Source organism: Gorilla gorilla, chromosome 1, assembly GCF_029281585.2.
Source record: "Gorilla gorilla gorilla isolate KB3781 chromosome 1, NHGRI_mGorGor1-v2.1_pri, whole genome shotgun sequence".
Classification (NCBI taxonomy): domain Eukaryota; kingdom Metazoa; phylum Chordata; class Mammalia; order Primates; family Hominidae; genus Gorilla; species Gorilla gorilla.
Window position 1 is genome coordinate 125,927,432 of NC_073224.2, and position 12,698 is coordinate 125,940,129.

Below are 12,698 nucleotides of genomic sequence, written 5' to 3' on the forward strand. Positions count from 1 at the left end.
GGAGTTCTCAGAGGTCACCACAAATTGAATTGTATGCTTTATTTAAGCCTCATCTTGCTCACCAGTGCAGCAGTATGAAGGTCCAGGTAGAACACCCAGGTCTGGATCCCCAGGCAGATGGATACACAAAGCCAGTCACTGTGATGTTAGAGGCCTCCTTCGCTGCATGCACCCTTGGCTGAATCACAGTAGGCTTGATGTGCAGCTGTCCAATAATTCCAACTATCTGCTGCTGCTTTGGGTGAGGGCTATAAAGTCCAGGTTCTCACACTGAATGATCTTATAGCATGGAATATGGGGACCAGGATACCCAGAACTTCCTAGAAATAGGTGACCTTAAAATTAAGCTGTTAGTTGGCTGGGTGTGGTGACTCACACCTGTAATTCCAGCACTTTGGGAGGCTGAGGTGGGTGGATCACCTGAGGTCAGAAGTTCAAGACTAGCCTGGCCAACATGGTGAAATCCCGTCTCTACTAAACATACAAAAATCAGCCTGGTGTGGTAGCATGCGCCTGTAATCCCAGCTGCTTTGGAGGCTGACACAGGAGAATTGCTTGAACCCACCGAGGGGGCAGAGGTTGAAGTGAGCCGAGATCGCGCCACTTCACTCCAGCCTGGGTGAAAGAGTGAAACTCCATCTCAAAAAATAAATAAATAAATAGATAAGCTGCTAACAAAACCATGTCCCATCATCTTTGTCTCCAACTTAGCTGACTAGAGACTGATAACTACCGCAAATTCAGATAAGCAAGGGGTAGTTCTCTGTGGTGAATCTCTGGTTTCAAAGGCACCTTTCATGGCACATGCTTTCATAATGGTTGTTTTGCTCTACTAACATAAAAGGAACCCAAAACAGGGTTTTTCTAAGTCAAGATGGCCTTAAATTCTATGGATTAGTCTCCTATGGTATTAATAGCTAAAAATGACAATTTCTACTTGTGTATTTTTGGTGAAAACTAAATGATGACTACTTTCCTTTTTTTTTTTTCAGGCAGAGTCTTGCTCTGTTGCCAAGGCTGGAGTGTGATGGTGCGGTCTCAGCTCACTGTAAACCTTCCCTCCCAGGTTCAAGCCATTCTCCTGCCTCAACCTCCCAAGTATCTGGGACTACAGGTGCCTGCCACCACATCTGGCTAATTTTTGTATTTTTAGTAGAGACAGGGTTTCACTGTGTTGGCCAGGCTGGTCTCAAACTCCTGACCTCGTGATCCATCTGCCTTGGCCTCCCAAAATGCTGGGATTACAGGCGTGAGACAACATGCCCGGCCATGATGACTACTTTCTGATGACTCGAGACAATACTGATTATGTGACCTTGGGGAAGCTACTTAACCTCTCTGTATCTGTATATGCCTGTAAAATGAGGATTGTAACAGTTCCTAGTTTATAGCATTTTTGTGAGGAATTAATGAGTGTTACTACATCTAAAGTGCTTAGAGCAATGCTTGGCATATGGTAAGTATCCCAGAAATCTTGGCTATCATCAATTTATTATTGTTATTATTGAACTTCCCATCCCATTTGCCTAAAATACTTTACTAGAGATGGAAGGAAGAAAGGAGGGAAGGGAGGGAGGAAAAGAGGGAGGTGGGGAAGCTACTCAGGGTTAGGACTTTTAGTAGCTAGGGGTCAAGGAAGAAAACAGGTCTGGCAAATACATAGGACCATCTCTAGAAAGAATGCTTCCTGGAAAAGATCCTAAATAGCGATGATGTAGGTTACAAAGAGCACAGTCAAAACTATCCCCCTGGGCTAGCAAAAACAAGGAACAGGAGTCAAGCCATATCAGACCAGAGTGGGAATTAGGATGACATAGATTGAGCCTCAGGTAATCTGGTTGAAAACAAATTTAATTTGGCCGGGCGCAGTGGCTCACGCCTGTAATCCCAGCACTTTGGGAGGCCAAGGTGGAAGGATCACGAGGTCAGGAGATCCAGACCATACTAGCTAACATGGTGAAACTCCATCTCTACGTGGTGGTGGGTGCCTGTAGTCCCAGCTACTCAGGAGGCTGAGGCAGGAGAGTGGTGTGAACCCGGGAGGCCGAGCTTGCAGTGAGCCAAAATCGCGCCACTGAACTCCAGCCTGGGCGACAGAGCACAAGACTCCATCTCAAAAAAAAAAAAAAAAAAAAAAGGAAAACAAATTGAATTTGAAGATAAATAGGTCAAAAAGGAATATTCTCAGCTGCTTGTTTTCCATATGGATTGTTTTGCCACCTTTAAAGTTTTAAAGCAGTACTGTCAGATTATCATAATATTTTAGGTATGTTTCAAACTTTTGTGATTTTTAATCTAAATTAGTTCTTAGATAATTATTAAGAAGCAACGTAAATGTTTCATATTATCAAGCCATTGCAAATATATATATATATTTTTTGAGACAAAGGCTCGCTGTCACCCAGGCTGGAATGCAGTGGCACCATCTCGGCTCACTACAACCTCTGCCTCCCGGGTTCAAGCGATTCTTTGCCTCAGCCTCCCGAGTAGCTGGGATTACAGGCACCCGCCACCAATTTTTGTATTTTTAGTAGAGACGGGGTTTCACCACTTTGGCCAGGCTGGTCTGAAACTCCCGACCTCGTGATCCACCTGCCTCAGCCTCCCAAAGTGCTGGGATTACAGGCGTGAGCTGCCACGCCCAGCCTGCAAATATTTAAAAAGTAGTAAACAGCGGCCAGGCGTGGTGGCTCACGCCTATAATCCCAGCAATTTGGGAGGCCGAGGCGGGTGGATCTGAGGTCAGGAGTTCAAGACTAGCCTGGCCAACATGGTGAAACCCTGTCTCTACTAAAAATACAAAAATCAGTCGGGCATGGTGGCGCGCCCCTGTAAGCCTAGCTACTTGGGAGGCTGAGGCAGGAGAATCGCTTGAACCCGGGAGGCCGAGGTTGCAGTGAGCCGAGATCGCGCCACTGCACTCCAGCCTGGCAGACAGAGTGAGATTCCGTCTTAGTGGAAAGAAACAGTATGTACAATATGATTCCTTAAGAAACATATATATATGTGTGTGTGTGTGTGTCTGTGTGTGCACAAAAAAATTCTCAAAGGCCCAAAGAAGCAATAAAGCAAATCCCTGGCCACCAGAATAACTAAACATACAAAAAACCAGCAGTTGGAAACAATAATTTTTGACTTATTTGTCATGTTGAAGACATTTTTATTGCAAACATTTTGTTTTCTAGCAAACTATTTTGACTGCGTCATGTCATGTCAGTAGAGTGCCAGAGAAGTAACTGATTAGGATACTAAACTGGTGCAGGCTGGTAAGATAAGTGATAGGTCAAAACAGAGCAAGGAGAGCTGAAGAGAAATGGGGGAGGTCAGGGAGGAGCTTAGAGTGCATCTCACGAATACCGAGTTAGTCTTTCTTTAAAGAATGGCAAAATTCATCCTAGATCCAGACATAGGCCTTTGAAAGCAGTAGGACTACACCTGACATGTAACCCGAAATTAGATGATGATATTCTGAATGAGAGGGCTCTCAACTTTAAAGAAACAATGTCTTTAGGATTGGCATTATCTTCTTTACTGCAGGTATTCGCTTAGCAAACCTTTTTTCAAACATGGTTCAAAAGCAAATCACATTTTCCATATTCCCTATTAAATTATTATATATTATGGGGGGGGCAGTGTTCTTAATGACAAAATATTGTTTAAAAAGAATCCTTTCCTAAAAGAAATCAGGAAGATAATTCCATTTACAATAACTACACAAAAATAAGATACTTAAGAATAAACTTTTTTAAAAAAATTTTATTATTATTACACTTTAAGTTTTAGGGTACATGTGCACAATGTGCAGGTTTTTTACATATGTATACATGTGCCATGTTGGTGTGCTGCAAAAAAAAAAAAAAAAAAAAAAAAGAATAAACTTAACCAAGGAGGTTAAAGATCTCTAAACTGAAAAACTATAAAACCTTGATGAAAGAAATTGAAGAAGACACAAATGAATGGAAAGACATTTCATGTTCATGGGAGAATTAGTATTGTTAAAACACCCATACTACCCAAAGTGATCTACAAACTAAATATAATCTCTATCAAATACCTATAATATATTTCACAGAAATAAAAAAGACAGCCAGGCGCGGTGGCTCACTCTGTAATTCCAGCACTTTGGGAGGCAGAGGAGGGCGGATCACCTGAGATCGGGAGTTCGAGACCAGCCTGACCAACATGGAGAAACCCTGTCTCTACTAAAAATACAAAATTAGCCAGGCGTGATGGCGCATGCCTGTAATCCCAGCTACTAGGGAGGGTGAGGCAGGAGAATCGCTTGAACCTGGGAGGTGGAGGCTGCGGTGAGCCGAGATTGTGCCATGGCACTCCAGCCAGGGCAACAAGTGCAAAACTCCATCTCAAAAAAAAAAAAAGAAAAAAAAAAGACAATCATTAAATTCATATGGACCCACAAAAGACTCAAATAGGCAAATCAATCCTGAGCAAAAATAACAAAGCTGAGGCATGACAGTACTTGATTGCAAAATGTACTACAAGGCTATAGTAACCAAAACAGCATGGTATTGGCATAAACACAAACACAGAGACCAATGAAAGAGAATAAAGAACCCAGAAATAAATTCATGCATCTATGGCCAACTGTTTTTCAACAAAGGTGCCAAGAACATGCACTGGGAAAAAGACAGTTTCTTCAATAAATGGTGCTGGGAAAATTGGAAAGTCACATGCAGAAGACTAAGACTAGACCCTGTCTCCACTATATACACAAATCAACTCAAAATGGATTAAAGACTAATATATAAAACTTGAAACTATGAAATTACTAAAAGAAAACATAAGGGAAATGCTTTGCAACACCGGGTTGGGCAAGGGTTTTTAAAAAGATATCTCAAAGCACAGACAACAAAAGCAAAAAATAGACCAATGGGATTACATCAAACTGAAAAGCTTTTGTACATAAAAAGGAAACAAGTAACAAAATGAAGAGAAAATCTACAGAATGGAAGAAAATATAAGCAAACTATACATCTCACAAGGAGTTAATATCTGAAGAATATAAATAACTTAATTCAACAATGAAAAACAAATTATCTTGATTTAAAAGTGGGCAAAAGACCTTAATAGGCATTTCTCAAAAGAAGACATACAAATGGCCAACAGGTACATGAAAAAATGCTCAACATCCCTAATCATCAGGCAAATGCAAATCAAAATCACAATGAGATATCATCTCACTCTAGTTAGAATGGCTATTAACAAACAGACAGGCTGAGCGGTGGCTCATGCCTGTAATCCCAGCACTTTGGGAGGCTGAGGCAGGTGGATCACTTGAGGTCAGGAATTCAAGGCCAGCCTGGCCAACAGTTACATGAAAAAATGCTCAACATCCCTAATCATCAGGCAAATGCAAATCAAAATCACAATGAGATATCATCTCACTCTAGTTAGAATGGCTATCAACAAACAGGCTGCGTGGTGTCTCATGCCTGTAATCCCAGCACTTTGGGAGGCTGAGGCAGGTGGATAACTTGAGGTCAGGAATTCAAGGCCAGCCTGGCCAACACAGTGAAACCCCGACTCTACTAAAAATACAAAAATTAGCCAGGTATGGTGGCACATGCCTATAGTCCCAGCTACTCGGAAGGCTGAGGCAGGAGAATTGCTTGAACCCACGAAGCAGAGGTTGCAATGAGCCGAGATTGCACCACTGCACTCCAGCCTGAGTGACACAGTGAGACTCTGTCTCTGTCTTAAAAAAACAAAACAAAACAAAACAAAACAAAAAAACAAGTGTTGGCAAGGATGTGGAGAAAAGACAACACTCGCACATTTTTGGTGGAATTACAAATTAGTACAGCAGCTATAGAAGACAGTCTTGAATCCATTTTTAGTTGATTTGTATATATGGTGGAGACAGGGTCTAGTCTTATTCTCCTGCATGTGACTTTCCAATTTTCCCAGCAACGTTTATTTAAGAGACTATCTTTTCCCCAGTGTGTGTTCTTGGCACCTTTGTTGAAAATTTTTTCCTCAAAAAATTAAAAATAGAACTACTGTATGAGCCAGGAGTCCCACTAGTGGCTATATATTCAAAGGAAATGAAATCAGTTACATTGAAGTGGTATCTGCCCTCCTATGTTTACTGCTGCACTATTTACAATAACCAAGATATGGAATCAACCCAAACATCTAACAGTGAATGAATGAATAAAGAAAATGTGAGGCCGGGCATGGTGGCTCATGCCTGTAATCCCAGCACTTTGGGAGACCGAGGTGGGTGGGTCACTTGAGGTCAGGAGTTCCAGACCAGCCTGAGTAATATGGTGAAACCCCGTTTCTAATAAAAATACAAAAATTAGCCAGGCGTGGTGGCAGGTGCCTGTAATCCCAGCTACTTGGGAGGCTGAGGCAGAAGAATTGCTTGAATTTGGGAGGCGGAGGTTGCAGTAAGCTGAGATTGCACCACCGCACTCCAGCCTGGGGGACAGAGCAAGACTCAGTCTCAAAAAAAAAAAAAAAAGAAAAAGAAAAAGGAAAAAAAGAGAAAATGTGGTACATATGGATTACAGAATATTATACAGCTGTAAAAAAGCATGAAATCTTGCCATTTGTGAAAATACAGTTAAACCTGGAGGACATTATGTTAAATGAAATAAGCCAGACACAGAAAGATAAATACTGTATGATCTGTGGAATCTAATTTTTTTTAAAGAAAGAGTTTATATCTTAGAAGCAGAGAGAACAGTGGTTATCTGAGACAAGAAAGGGGAGAGGGGAGAGGAGGATAGGGAGAGGTTGGTCAACAGGTACAAAGTGACAATTAGATTGGAAGAATAAGTTCTGGTGTTTTATTGCACAGTAGGGTTGCTGTTAACAATAAGGTATTGTATATTACAAAATAGCATGAGGTGAGAGATATGCTAAGTACCCTGATTTGATCAGTATACAACATTTGTATGTATGGAAACACCAAAACTGTAACCTAGAATATGTACAATTACAATGTGTCAATTAAAAAAAGAATCCTTTCCTGTATTGTTTATTGTTACTAAAATGGGCAAAATAGCACCTTCCTATCTACTACATCACAGAAATGGTGAAGTAACTGAAAGAATGTAAGTTAAGTAGGTGAATTCCAGAGAACACACTGTAATTTCATCTTTCTTTTTTCAGATAACGCAATAGAGCAACTTACTCAGCTTAAAGAGTACCTATATCATAATTTTTGAAGTTTGCATTTGCATTTCTTATTGCATCACTAACTTCCGAAGTTACAACTCTTACCTTGAAATCTTCCCAAGATTTGCTCACTTAACCAGCTTGCAAACAACAGTCCGGCATTTTCCTGAGGCAGATTACCATAGCAGCATCCAGTCTATCAACCCTTAAAACAGAAAGGTGAATCCTAAGAATTTTGCGATAAAGCTAAAAGACAGTAGAGAGTACCAGGCCTTCTCTGGTTCTGATGTAATGATTCTGAAAGACCCCCATGACAAAATATTTTATCTTAAAGGTTGTACTTGTTCTTTATACTTAAAGAAACTGGAGTTTCTGATCATGCCAATCATTAGATGGGAGGCCTCAGACAAGTCTTTTAGCATCCCTGGGCCTTAATTTCCATTTCTGTAAAAAGTCAGGAGTGCCTTAGATGATCTCCAATTTCCTCTCCACTCTGATTTCTCATCCTATGCTCCCTAGTTCATTTCTTCAATGTCGTGTGCCTCAAATCAGGAAAAAAACCTGGCAGAAGAGCAAGGATTTTACCTGTATTATTTTATTATTTTCACCAGCTCACCCACCCACCGTGTTTCTATTTTTCCAGGTAAGAGCCTTGGAGTTGCTTTTAATTTTTCCCTTTTATGTACTTTAGACAAATTATGACATTACTTCATAAATACAGAACACTTTCCAAGTTTCACCAATTACTTCTGCAGATACTATCTCATTTGATTAACACAACAGTTCAGGCTAGTAGGTATTATTTTTAATTTATCTGGCGAGGAAACTAAAGCCCAGGGAAGTTCAGTGAATTAATTGCCCAGAATAACACAGATAGCAGTTATGGGACCAGATCTTTTTTTTTTTTTTTCTTTTTGCGCTCTGTCACCCAGGCTGGAGCGCAGTGGCACGATCTCGGCTTACTGCAACCTCTGCCTCCTGGGTTCAAGCGATTCTCCAACCTCAGCCTCCTGAGTAGCTGGAATTACAGGTCCATGCCACTATGCCAGGCTAATTTTTGTATTTTTAGTAGAGACAGGGTTTCACCATGTTGGTCAGGCTGGTCTCGAACTCCTGACCCTGTGATCCGCCCGTCACAGCCTCCCAAAGTGCTGGGATTACAGGCATGAGCCACTGCCCTGGCCTATTTATTTATTTATTGAGATGGAGTTTTGCTCTTGTTGACCAGGCTGGAGTGCAATGGCGTGATTTCAGCTCACCACAACCTCCACCTCCCAGGATTACAGGCATGCGCCACCACGCCCGGCTAATTTTTTATTTTCAGTAGAGATAGGGTTTCTCCATGTTGCTCAGGCTGGTCTCAAAATCCTGACCTCAGGTGTTCCGCCTGCCTTAGCCTCCCAAAGTTCTGGGATTACAGGCGTGAGCCACTGTGCCCGGCCTAGGCCTTTCTTTTTTTTTTTTTTTTTTTTTTTTTGCATTTTTTAGTCGAGACAGGGTTTGGCCATGTTGGCCAGGCTGATCTTGAACTCCTGACCTCAGGTGATCCACCCACCTCAGCCTCCCAGAGTGCTGAGATTACAGGCGTGAACCACCGTGCCCGGCCGGGACCAGGTCTTCTGATTCCAAAGTCTTCACAACACTAAAATCTATTAAAGCAGATCCAGGTTTTGTAGGGCCTGAGGTGTCTGTAATTTTGATGACTATCTATCTTCAAGGATAGGAGTACAAAACTGCAATACAACACAAAGTATGATCCTGTTGAACATACTGTTAGGGCCCCTCTCAGAGCCTCCTTAGGGTCTATTCAAGGGAAGGGCATCTAGGGTTAATCTTTAGGGTTAGGTCTCATGTAATGTTTTCTATATGCTAGACACTGCAAAATAAATACTAATTTTTTTTTTTTTTGAGACGGAATCTCACTTTGTTGCCTAGGCTGGACAGGCTGGAGTGCAGTGGCACCATCTCGGCTCACTGCAACCTCCACCTCCCAGGTTCAAGTGATTCTTCTGCCTCAGCCTCCCAAGTAGCTGGGACTACAGGCACATGCTACCACACCTGGCTACTTTTTGTATTTTTAGTAGAGACAGGGTTTCACCATATTAGCCAGGCTGGTCTTGAACTCCTGACCTCGTGATCCACCCGCCTCGGCATCCCAAAGTGCTGGGATTACAGGCATGAGCCACTGCACCCGGACCTTTTTTTTTTTTTTTTTTTTTGAGATGGAATCGCACTCTGTTGCCCAGGCTGGAGTGCAATGATGAGATATTGGCTCACTGCAATCTCTGCCTCACGGGTTCAAACAATTCTCCTGTCTCAACTTCCTGAGTAGCTGGTACTATGCACTACACATGGCTAATTTTTGTATTTTTAGTATTGGCAGGGTTTCACCATGTTGGCCAGGCTAGTCTCAAAATACTGGCCTCAAGTGATCCGCCCACCTCGGCCTCCCAAAGTGCTGGGATTACAGGCTTGAGCCACCATGCCGGCCTGAAATAAATACTAGTTTTATTATCATAATAACCCTGAGGTAGGTATTATCCTTGTTTTACAGAGTTGGGAGTGAGGCTTGGAAAGGTAAAATGACTTGCCTGAGGACACAGAGCTGGTAAGTGCAAGAATCAAATTTGGAACTCAACAGATCTGGCTCTCAGGTCTATAGTGTGACTCTACCACCCTATGGGGCTCTATAAGCCTTCTTTTGAGGTTTCCTGGGATTCATCTTATTTAACCATTTCTCACTACAATCCATAGAACAGGCCCTTATATATTTACTTCGGAAGCAGACTGAGGATCCTGTCTCTCTAACTTAATTCTCCTTACCATCTACCTGAATGCTGCTGCCACCCTAGCACTGCTTTTATAAGTCCTAGCTGCCCCAATGACACGAAATGCCTTCCCTTTCTCCGTGTTTATCAAATGTAAAAAGCAATTACTGTATTACTCACTAGTAGTACTTGGCCGTGGATGCCATACTGTCTTCTAATATACTGAACTGTTATTGGAAAGCACATGGGACCTCTCAGGACCTGATCCTCCAATCTCTACTCTTCTTCAATCTCAGGTTCTTTATTTGCAAAACAGAAACCATAAGGCCTACCTCCCAGGGTTGCTGTGAGAATTGAGGAGGAGGGTAAGTGAGGGGGTGAGTCCTGGAAGGGAGGAAGACACGAGGGGAAGGGCAGGGTCCTGGCAAGCAGCAAGTGCTCAACAGATGTTGGTTAATTTGTGCCTAAGTCTCCCCCAAAAACTTGCAAGGTCTTTGAAGGCAGGGGCCTTGCCTCATACTTTTTCGGTATTTCTCAAAAGTCCTGGACATCAAAGACACTCCATGGTTATTTGATCACTTCAACACACACACGTTGGTTATGCGGTCACAGCGGCTATTATGTTAAAAACAGGCTCTGGAGTGTGACTTCAAATGCTGGCCGCTGACGAGCTGGACCGTCTGGAAAGTTACTTCACCTCTCTGAGCCTCGGGTGCCTTATTTACAAAATGTTCATGGCAGTGCCCACTTCACAGGGCTGTGAGGATTACAGAGGATAATCTGGGTGAGGCGCATCAGCCCCAGCGCCGCCTGTCACAATTCTATCCGGCCCCACATATGCATCGTCCATAAGCGTCAGGCCTCTGCATTCTCGCTTTTCCACGTGGCCGAGGTGCACACCCCAACCCACTGGGCCAGTCTCCCCATCCTCTTACCTGCTCTTCTTTCCCGACTCGTCTTTAATACCCACCAGGCGCCAACCGCCGCGGGCCTGGCTCTATGGTGGCAAGTTGCATGGGTTCTCCCATCAGGACCTCCCGATGAGCCTACGAGGTCGGTTCTATTACTGTCGCCACTTCAGACGGAGGAAACAGGCCCGGAGGGTTGGGGAACTGCCCGAGGTCACTGAACTGGTGTCAGGCCCGGATTGGAATCCAAACACATCCCAGCCCATGCCCGGCTCTACAGCGCCGGCCCCCAGCGTCTTCCCGGGTGCCAGCGGCACCTGCATCCATTCAAATGCTGCCCAGTCCCCCCTCCTCAGTCGCTTCCCGCTACTCCGCACGCGCATCTCCCCCACCCGTCAGGGTCAGGCCTCTCGGTGACTTTTCCTTTTTCTCTGGCAGAAACTGAGGGGTGAGACCGATGGTTGTGTCCCGAACGAGGGCAGATTGCCTAGAGCTCGTCAGACAGGGACCCAAGTGCGAGTCTGGCAGGGCGTGGTAGCTCCGCGCCGCTCAGCAGGGGCGCAGCGCGCCGGTCGGACTGGGACGCCGGTCACGTGGCGGGGAGGGGGCGCCGGCGCGCGCGGGCGAGCTAGAGGGCGCGCGCGGCTGAAAGAGTGTGGAGGCGCGGGCTGCAGTTCGGATGTCTGTGTGGCGGGGAGGGGGCGGCGGCCGGGAGAGACGACTCCGCCCCCTGCGCGCATGCTCGGGCCCCGGCGGGTTATAAGGCAGCCTCGCTGGCCCGGCCAGACAAAGTGGTGAGCTGCGACGTGACTGGCTAGCTGCGTGGGTACTGGAACAAGCAAACGAGGCAGCGAGCGAAGGACGGGAGCCGGACCCTGGGCCCCGTGGAACTCCAGCCTGCGCCACCACGTCACGCACACGCTCGGCGCTGCGATCCGCGCATATAACGGTTAGTTGGGTAACAGCCGGCGGCACGCGGCGCGGACCCCACGGTGCCCTCGCTGCTCTGGTGGGGTCGGAGGGGACCTCCGGGGTTGGGAGACTTTGTCTCCGGCGGAGGGAGGCGGCCCAGCAGAGGGCATCGTGGTTACAGGCAGCCGCGTGGCCTCGGACTGCAGTGCTGGTGAAGGAGACCTTGAGGCGCTGGGGACAGCGCCTCTCTTAGCCGAGCCGCGGGCCCCGTGCTAAGATGCCGGTCCCTGGCCTGGCCGAGGAGTTGGGTCGTGGTGCCCGGTGACGGTGGGGAAGTCCCTTCCCCTCTAAGTCTTCAATAGGCTCCTCGAGAGATGCTTTGATCTGGAAAAGGGATAACATGAGGCTGCTGCATGTGGTACCTCCAGACTCTCCTGGCCGCTTCTGCCCCAAGGGAAGGGACTCGGGGCAGAAGTTATTTATGATTCGTGACATTGTCCGCCCCAACCTTCTTGGCCCGCCGATCCTTGCCCCACCTGGTGACTTGCGAGAGTGATGCGGAGAGCCGCATTCCCCACAGCCAAGGCGTGACTGCAGGGTTCGAGTAGACTTTGCGGAGGGGACGGGGCAGCCCGCAGACTCCTGGGAGTGATGCTGACGGGGGCTCTTTGTCATTCAACCTGTGGCTGCCAGCGTCCGCCGCAGCGCCCTTCTACTCGTGGACTTAAGGCGGCCCTGTTGAGAGAAATCTGGAGGATAGCGTTACACTTGGTCCGATGCAAGTTTTTTGTTCCAAGTACGTCTTTTTTTTTTTTTTCCAGCATGCGTTTTAACATCTTATTACTTTGTCATGACATATTTGATGGAACAAGCAGTTGCCAAAACTAGTTTGTAATTAATCTAAACCAGGAGACAAACTTGTTGCTACTTTAGTCTTTCCTTGGGTTTCCAGTGGCTGATTAGA

General features: G+C 45.4%; 1 protein-coding gene and 1 long non-coding RNA gene across 5 annotated transcripts in view; one reads left to right on the plus strand and one right to left on the minus strand.

Annotated features, from left to right (window-relative positions):
• The window catches only part of LOC109025592 (uncharacterized), a 79,194-nt gene extending 67,977 nt beyond the window's left edge, over positions 1 to 11,217 (minus strand). For both annotated transcript variants that reach the window (XR_010131251.1, XR_002004526.3), the window contains exons 1-2: positions 10,850 to 11,217; positions 7,252 to 7,351 (exon numbers count right to left, since the gene is read on the minus strand). This is a non-coding gene — a long non-coding RNA (uncharacterized lncRNA). The remainder of the gene's footprint in view (positions 1 to 7,251; positions 7,352 to 10,849) is intronic.
• SLC16A1 (solute carrier family 16 member 1) overlaps positions 10,208 to 12,698 on the plus strand; it is a 45,190-nt gene continuing 42,699 nt past the window's right edge. The window contains exon 1 of one of the 3 annotated variants that reach the window (XM_055355239.2): positions 10,208 to 10,279. The gene's annotated coding sequence lies outside the window, so the exon portion shown is untranslated. Of the gene's footprint in view, positions 10,280 to 11,298; positions 12,531 to 12,698 lie in introns of those variants that run through there. The other 2 variants (XM_004026371.5, XM_004026372.5) reach the window with 2 other exon arrangements.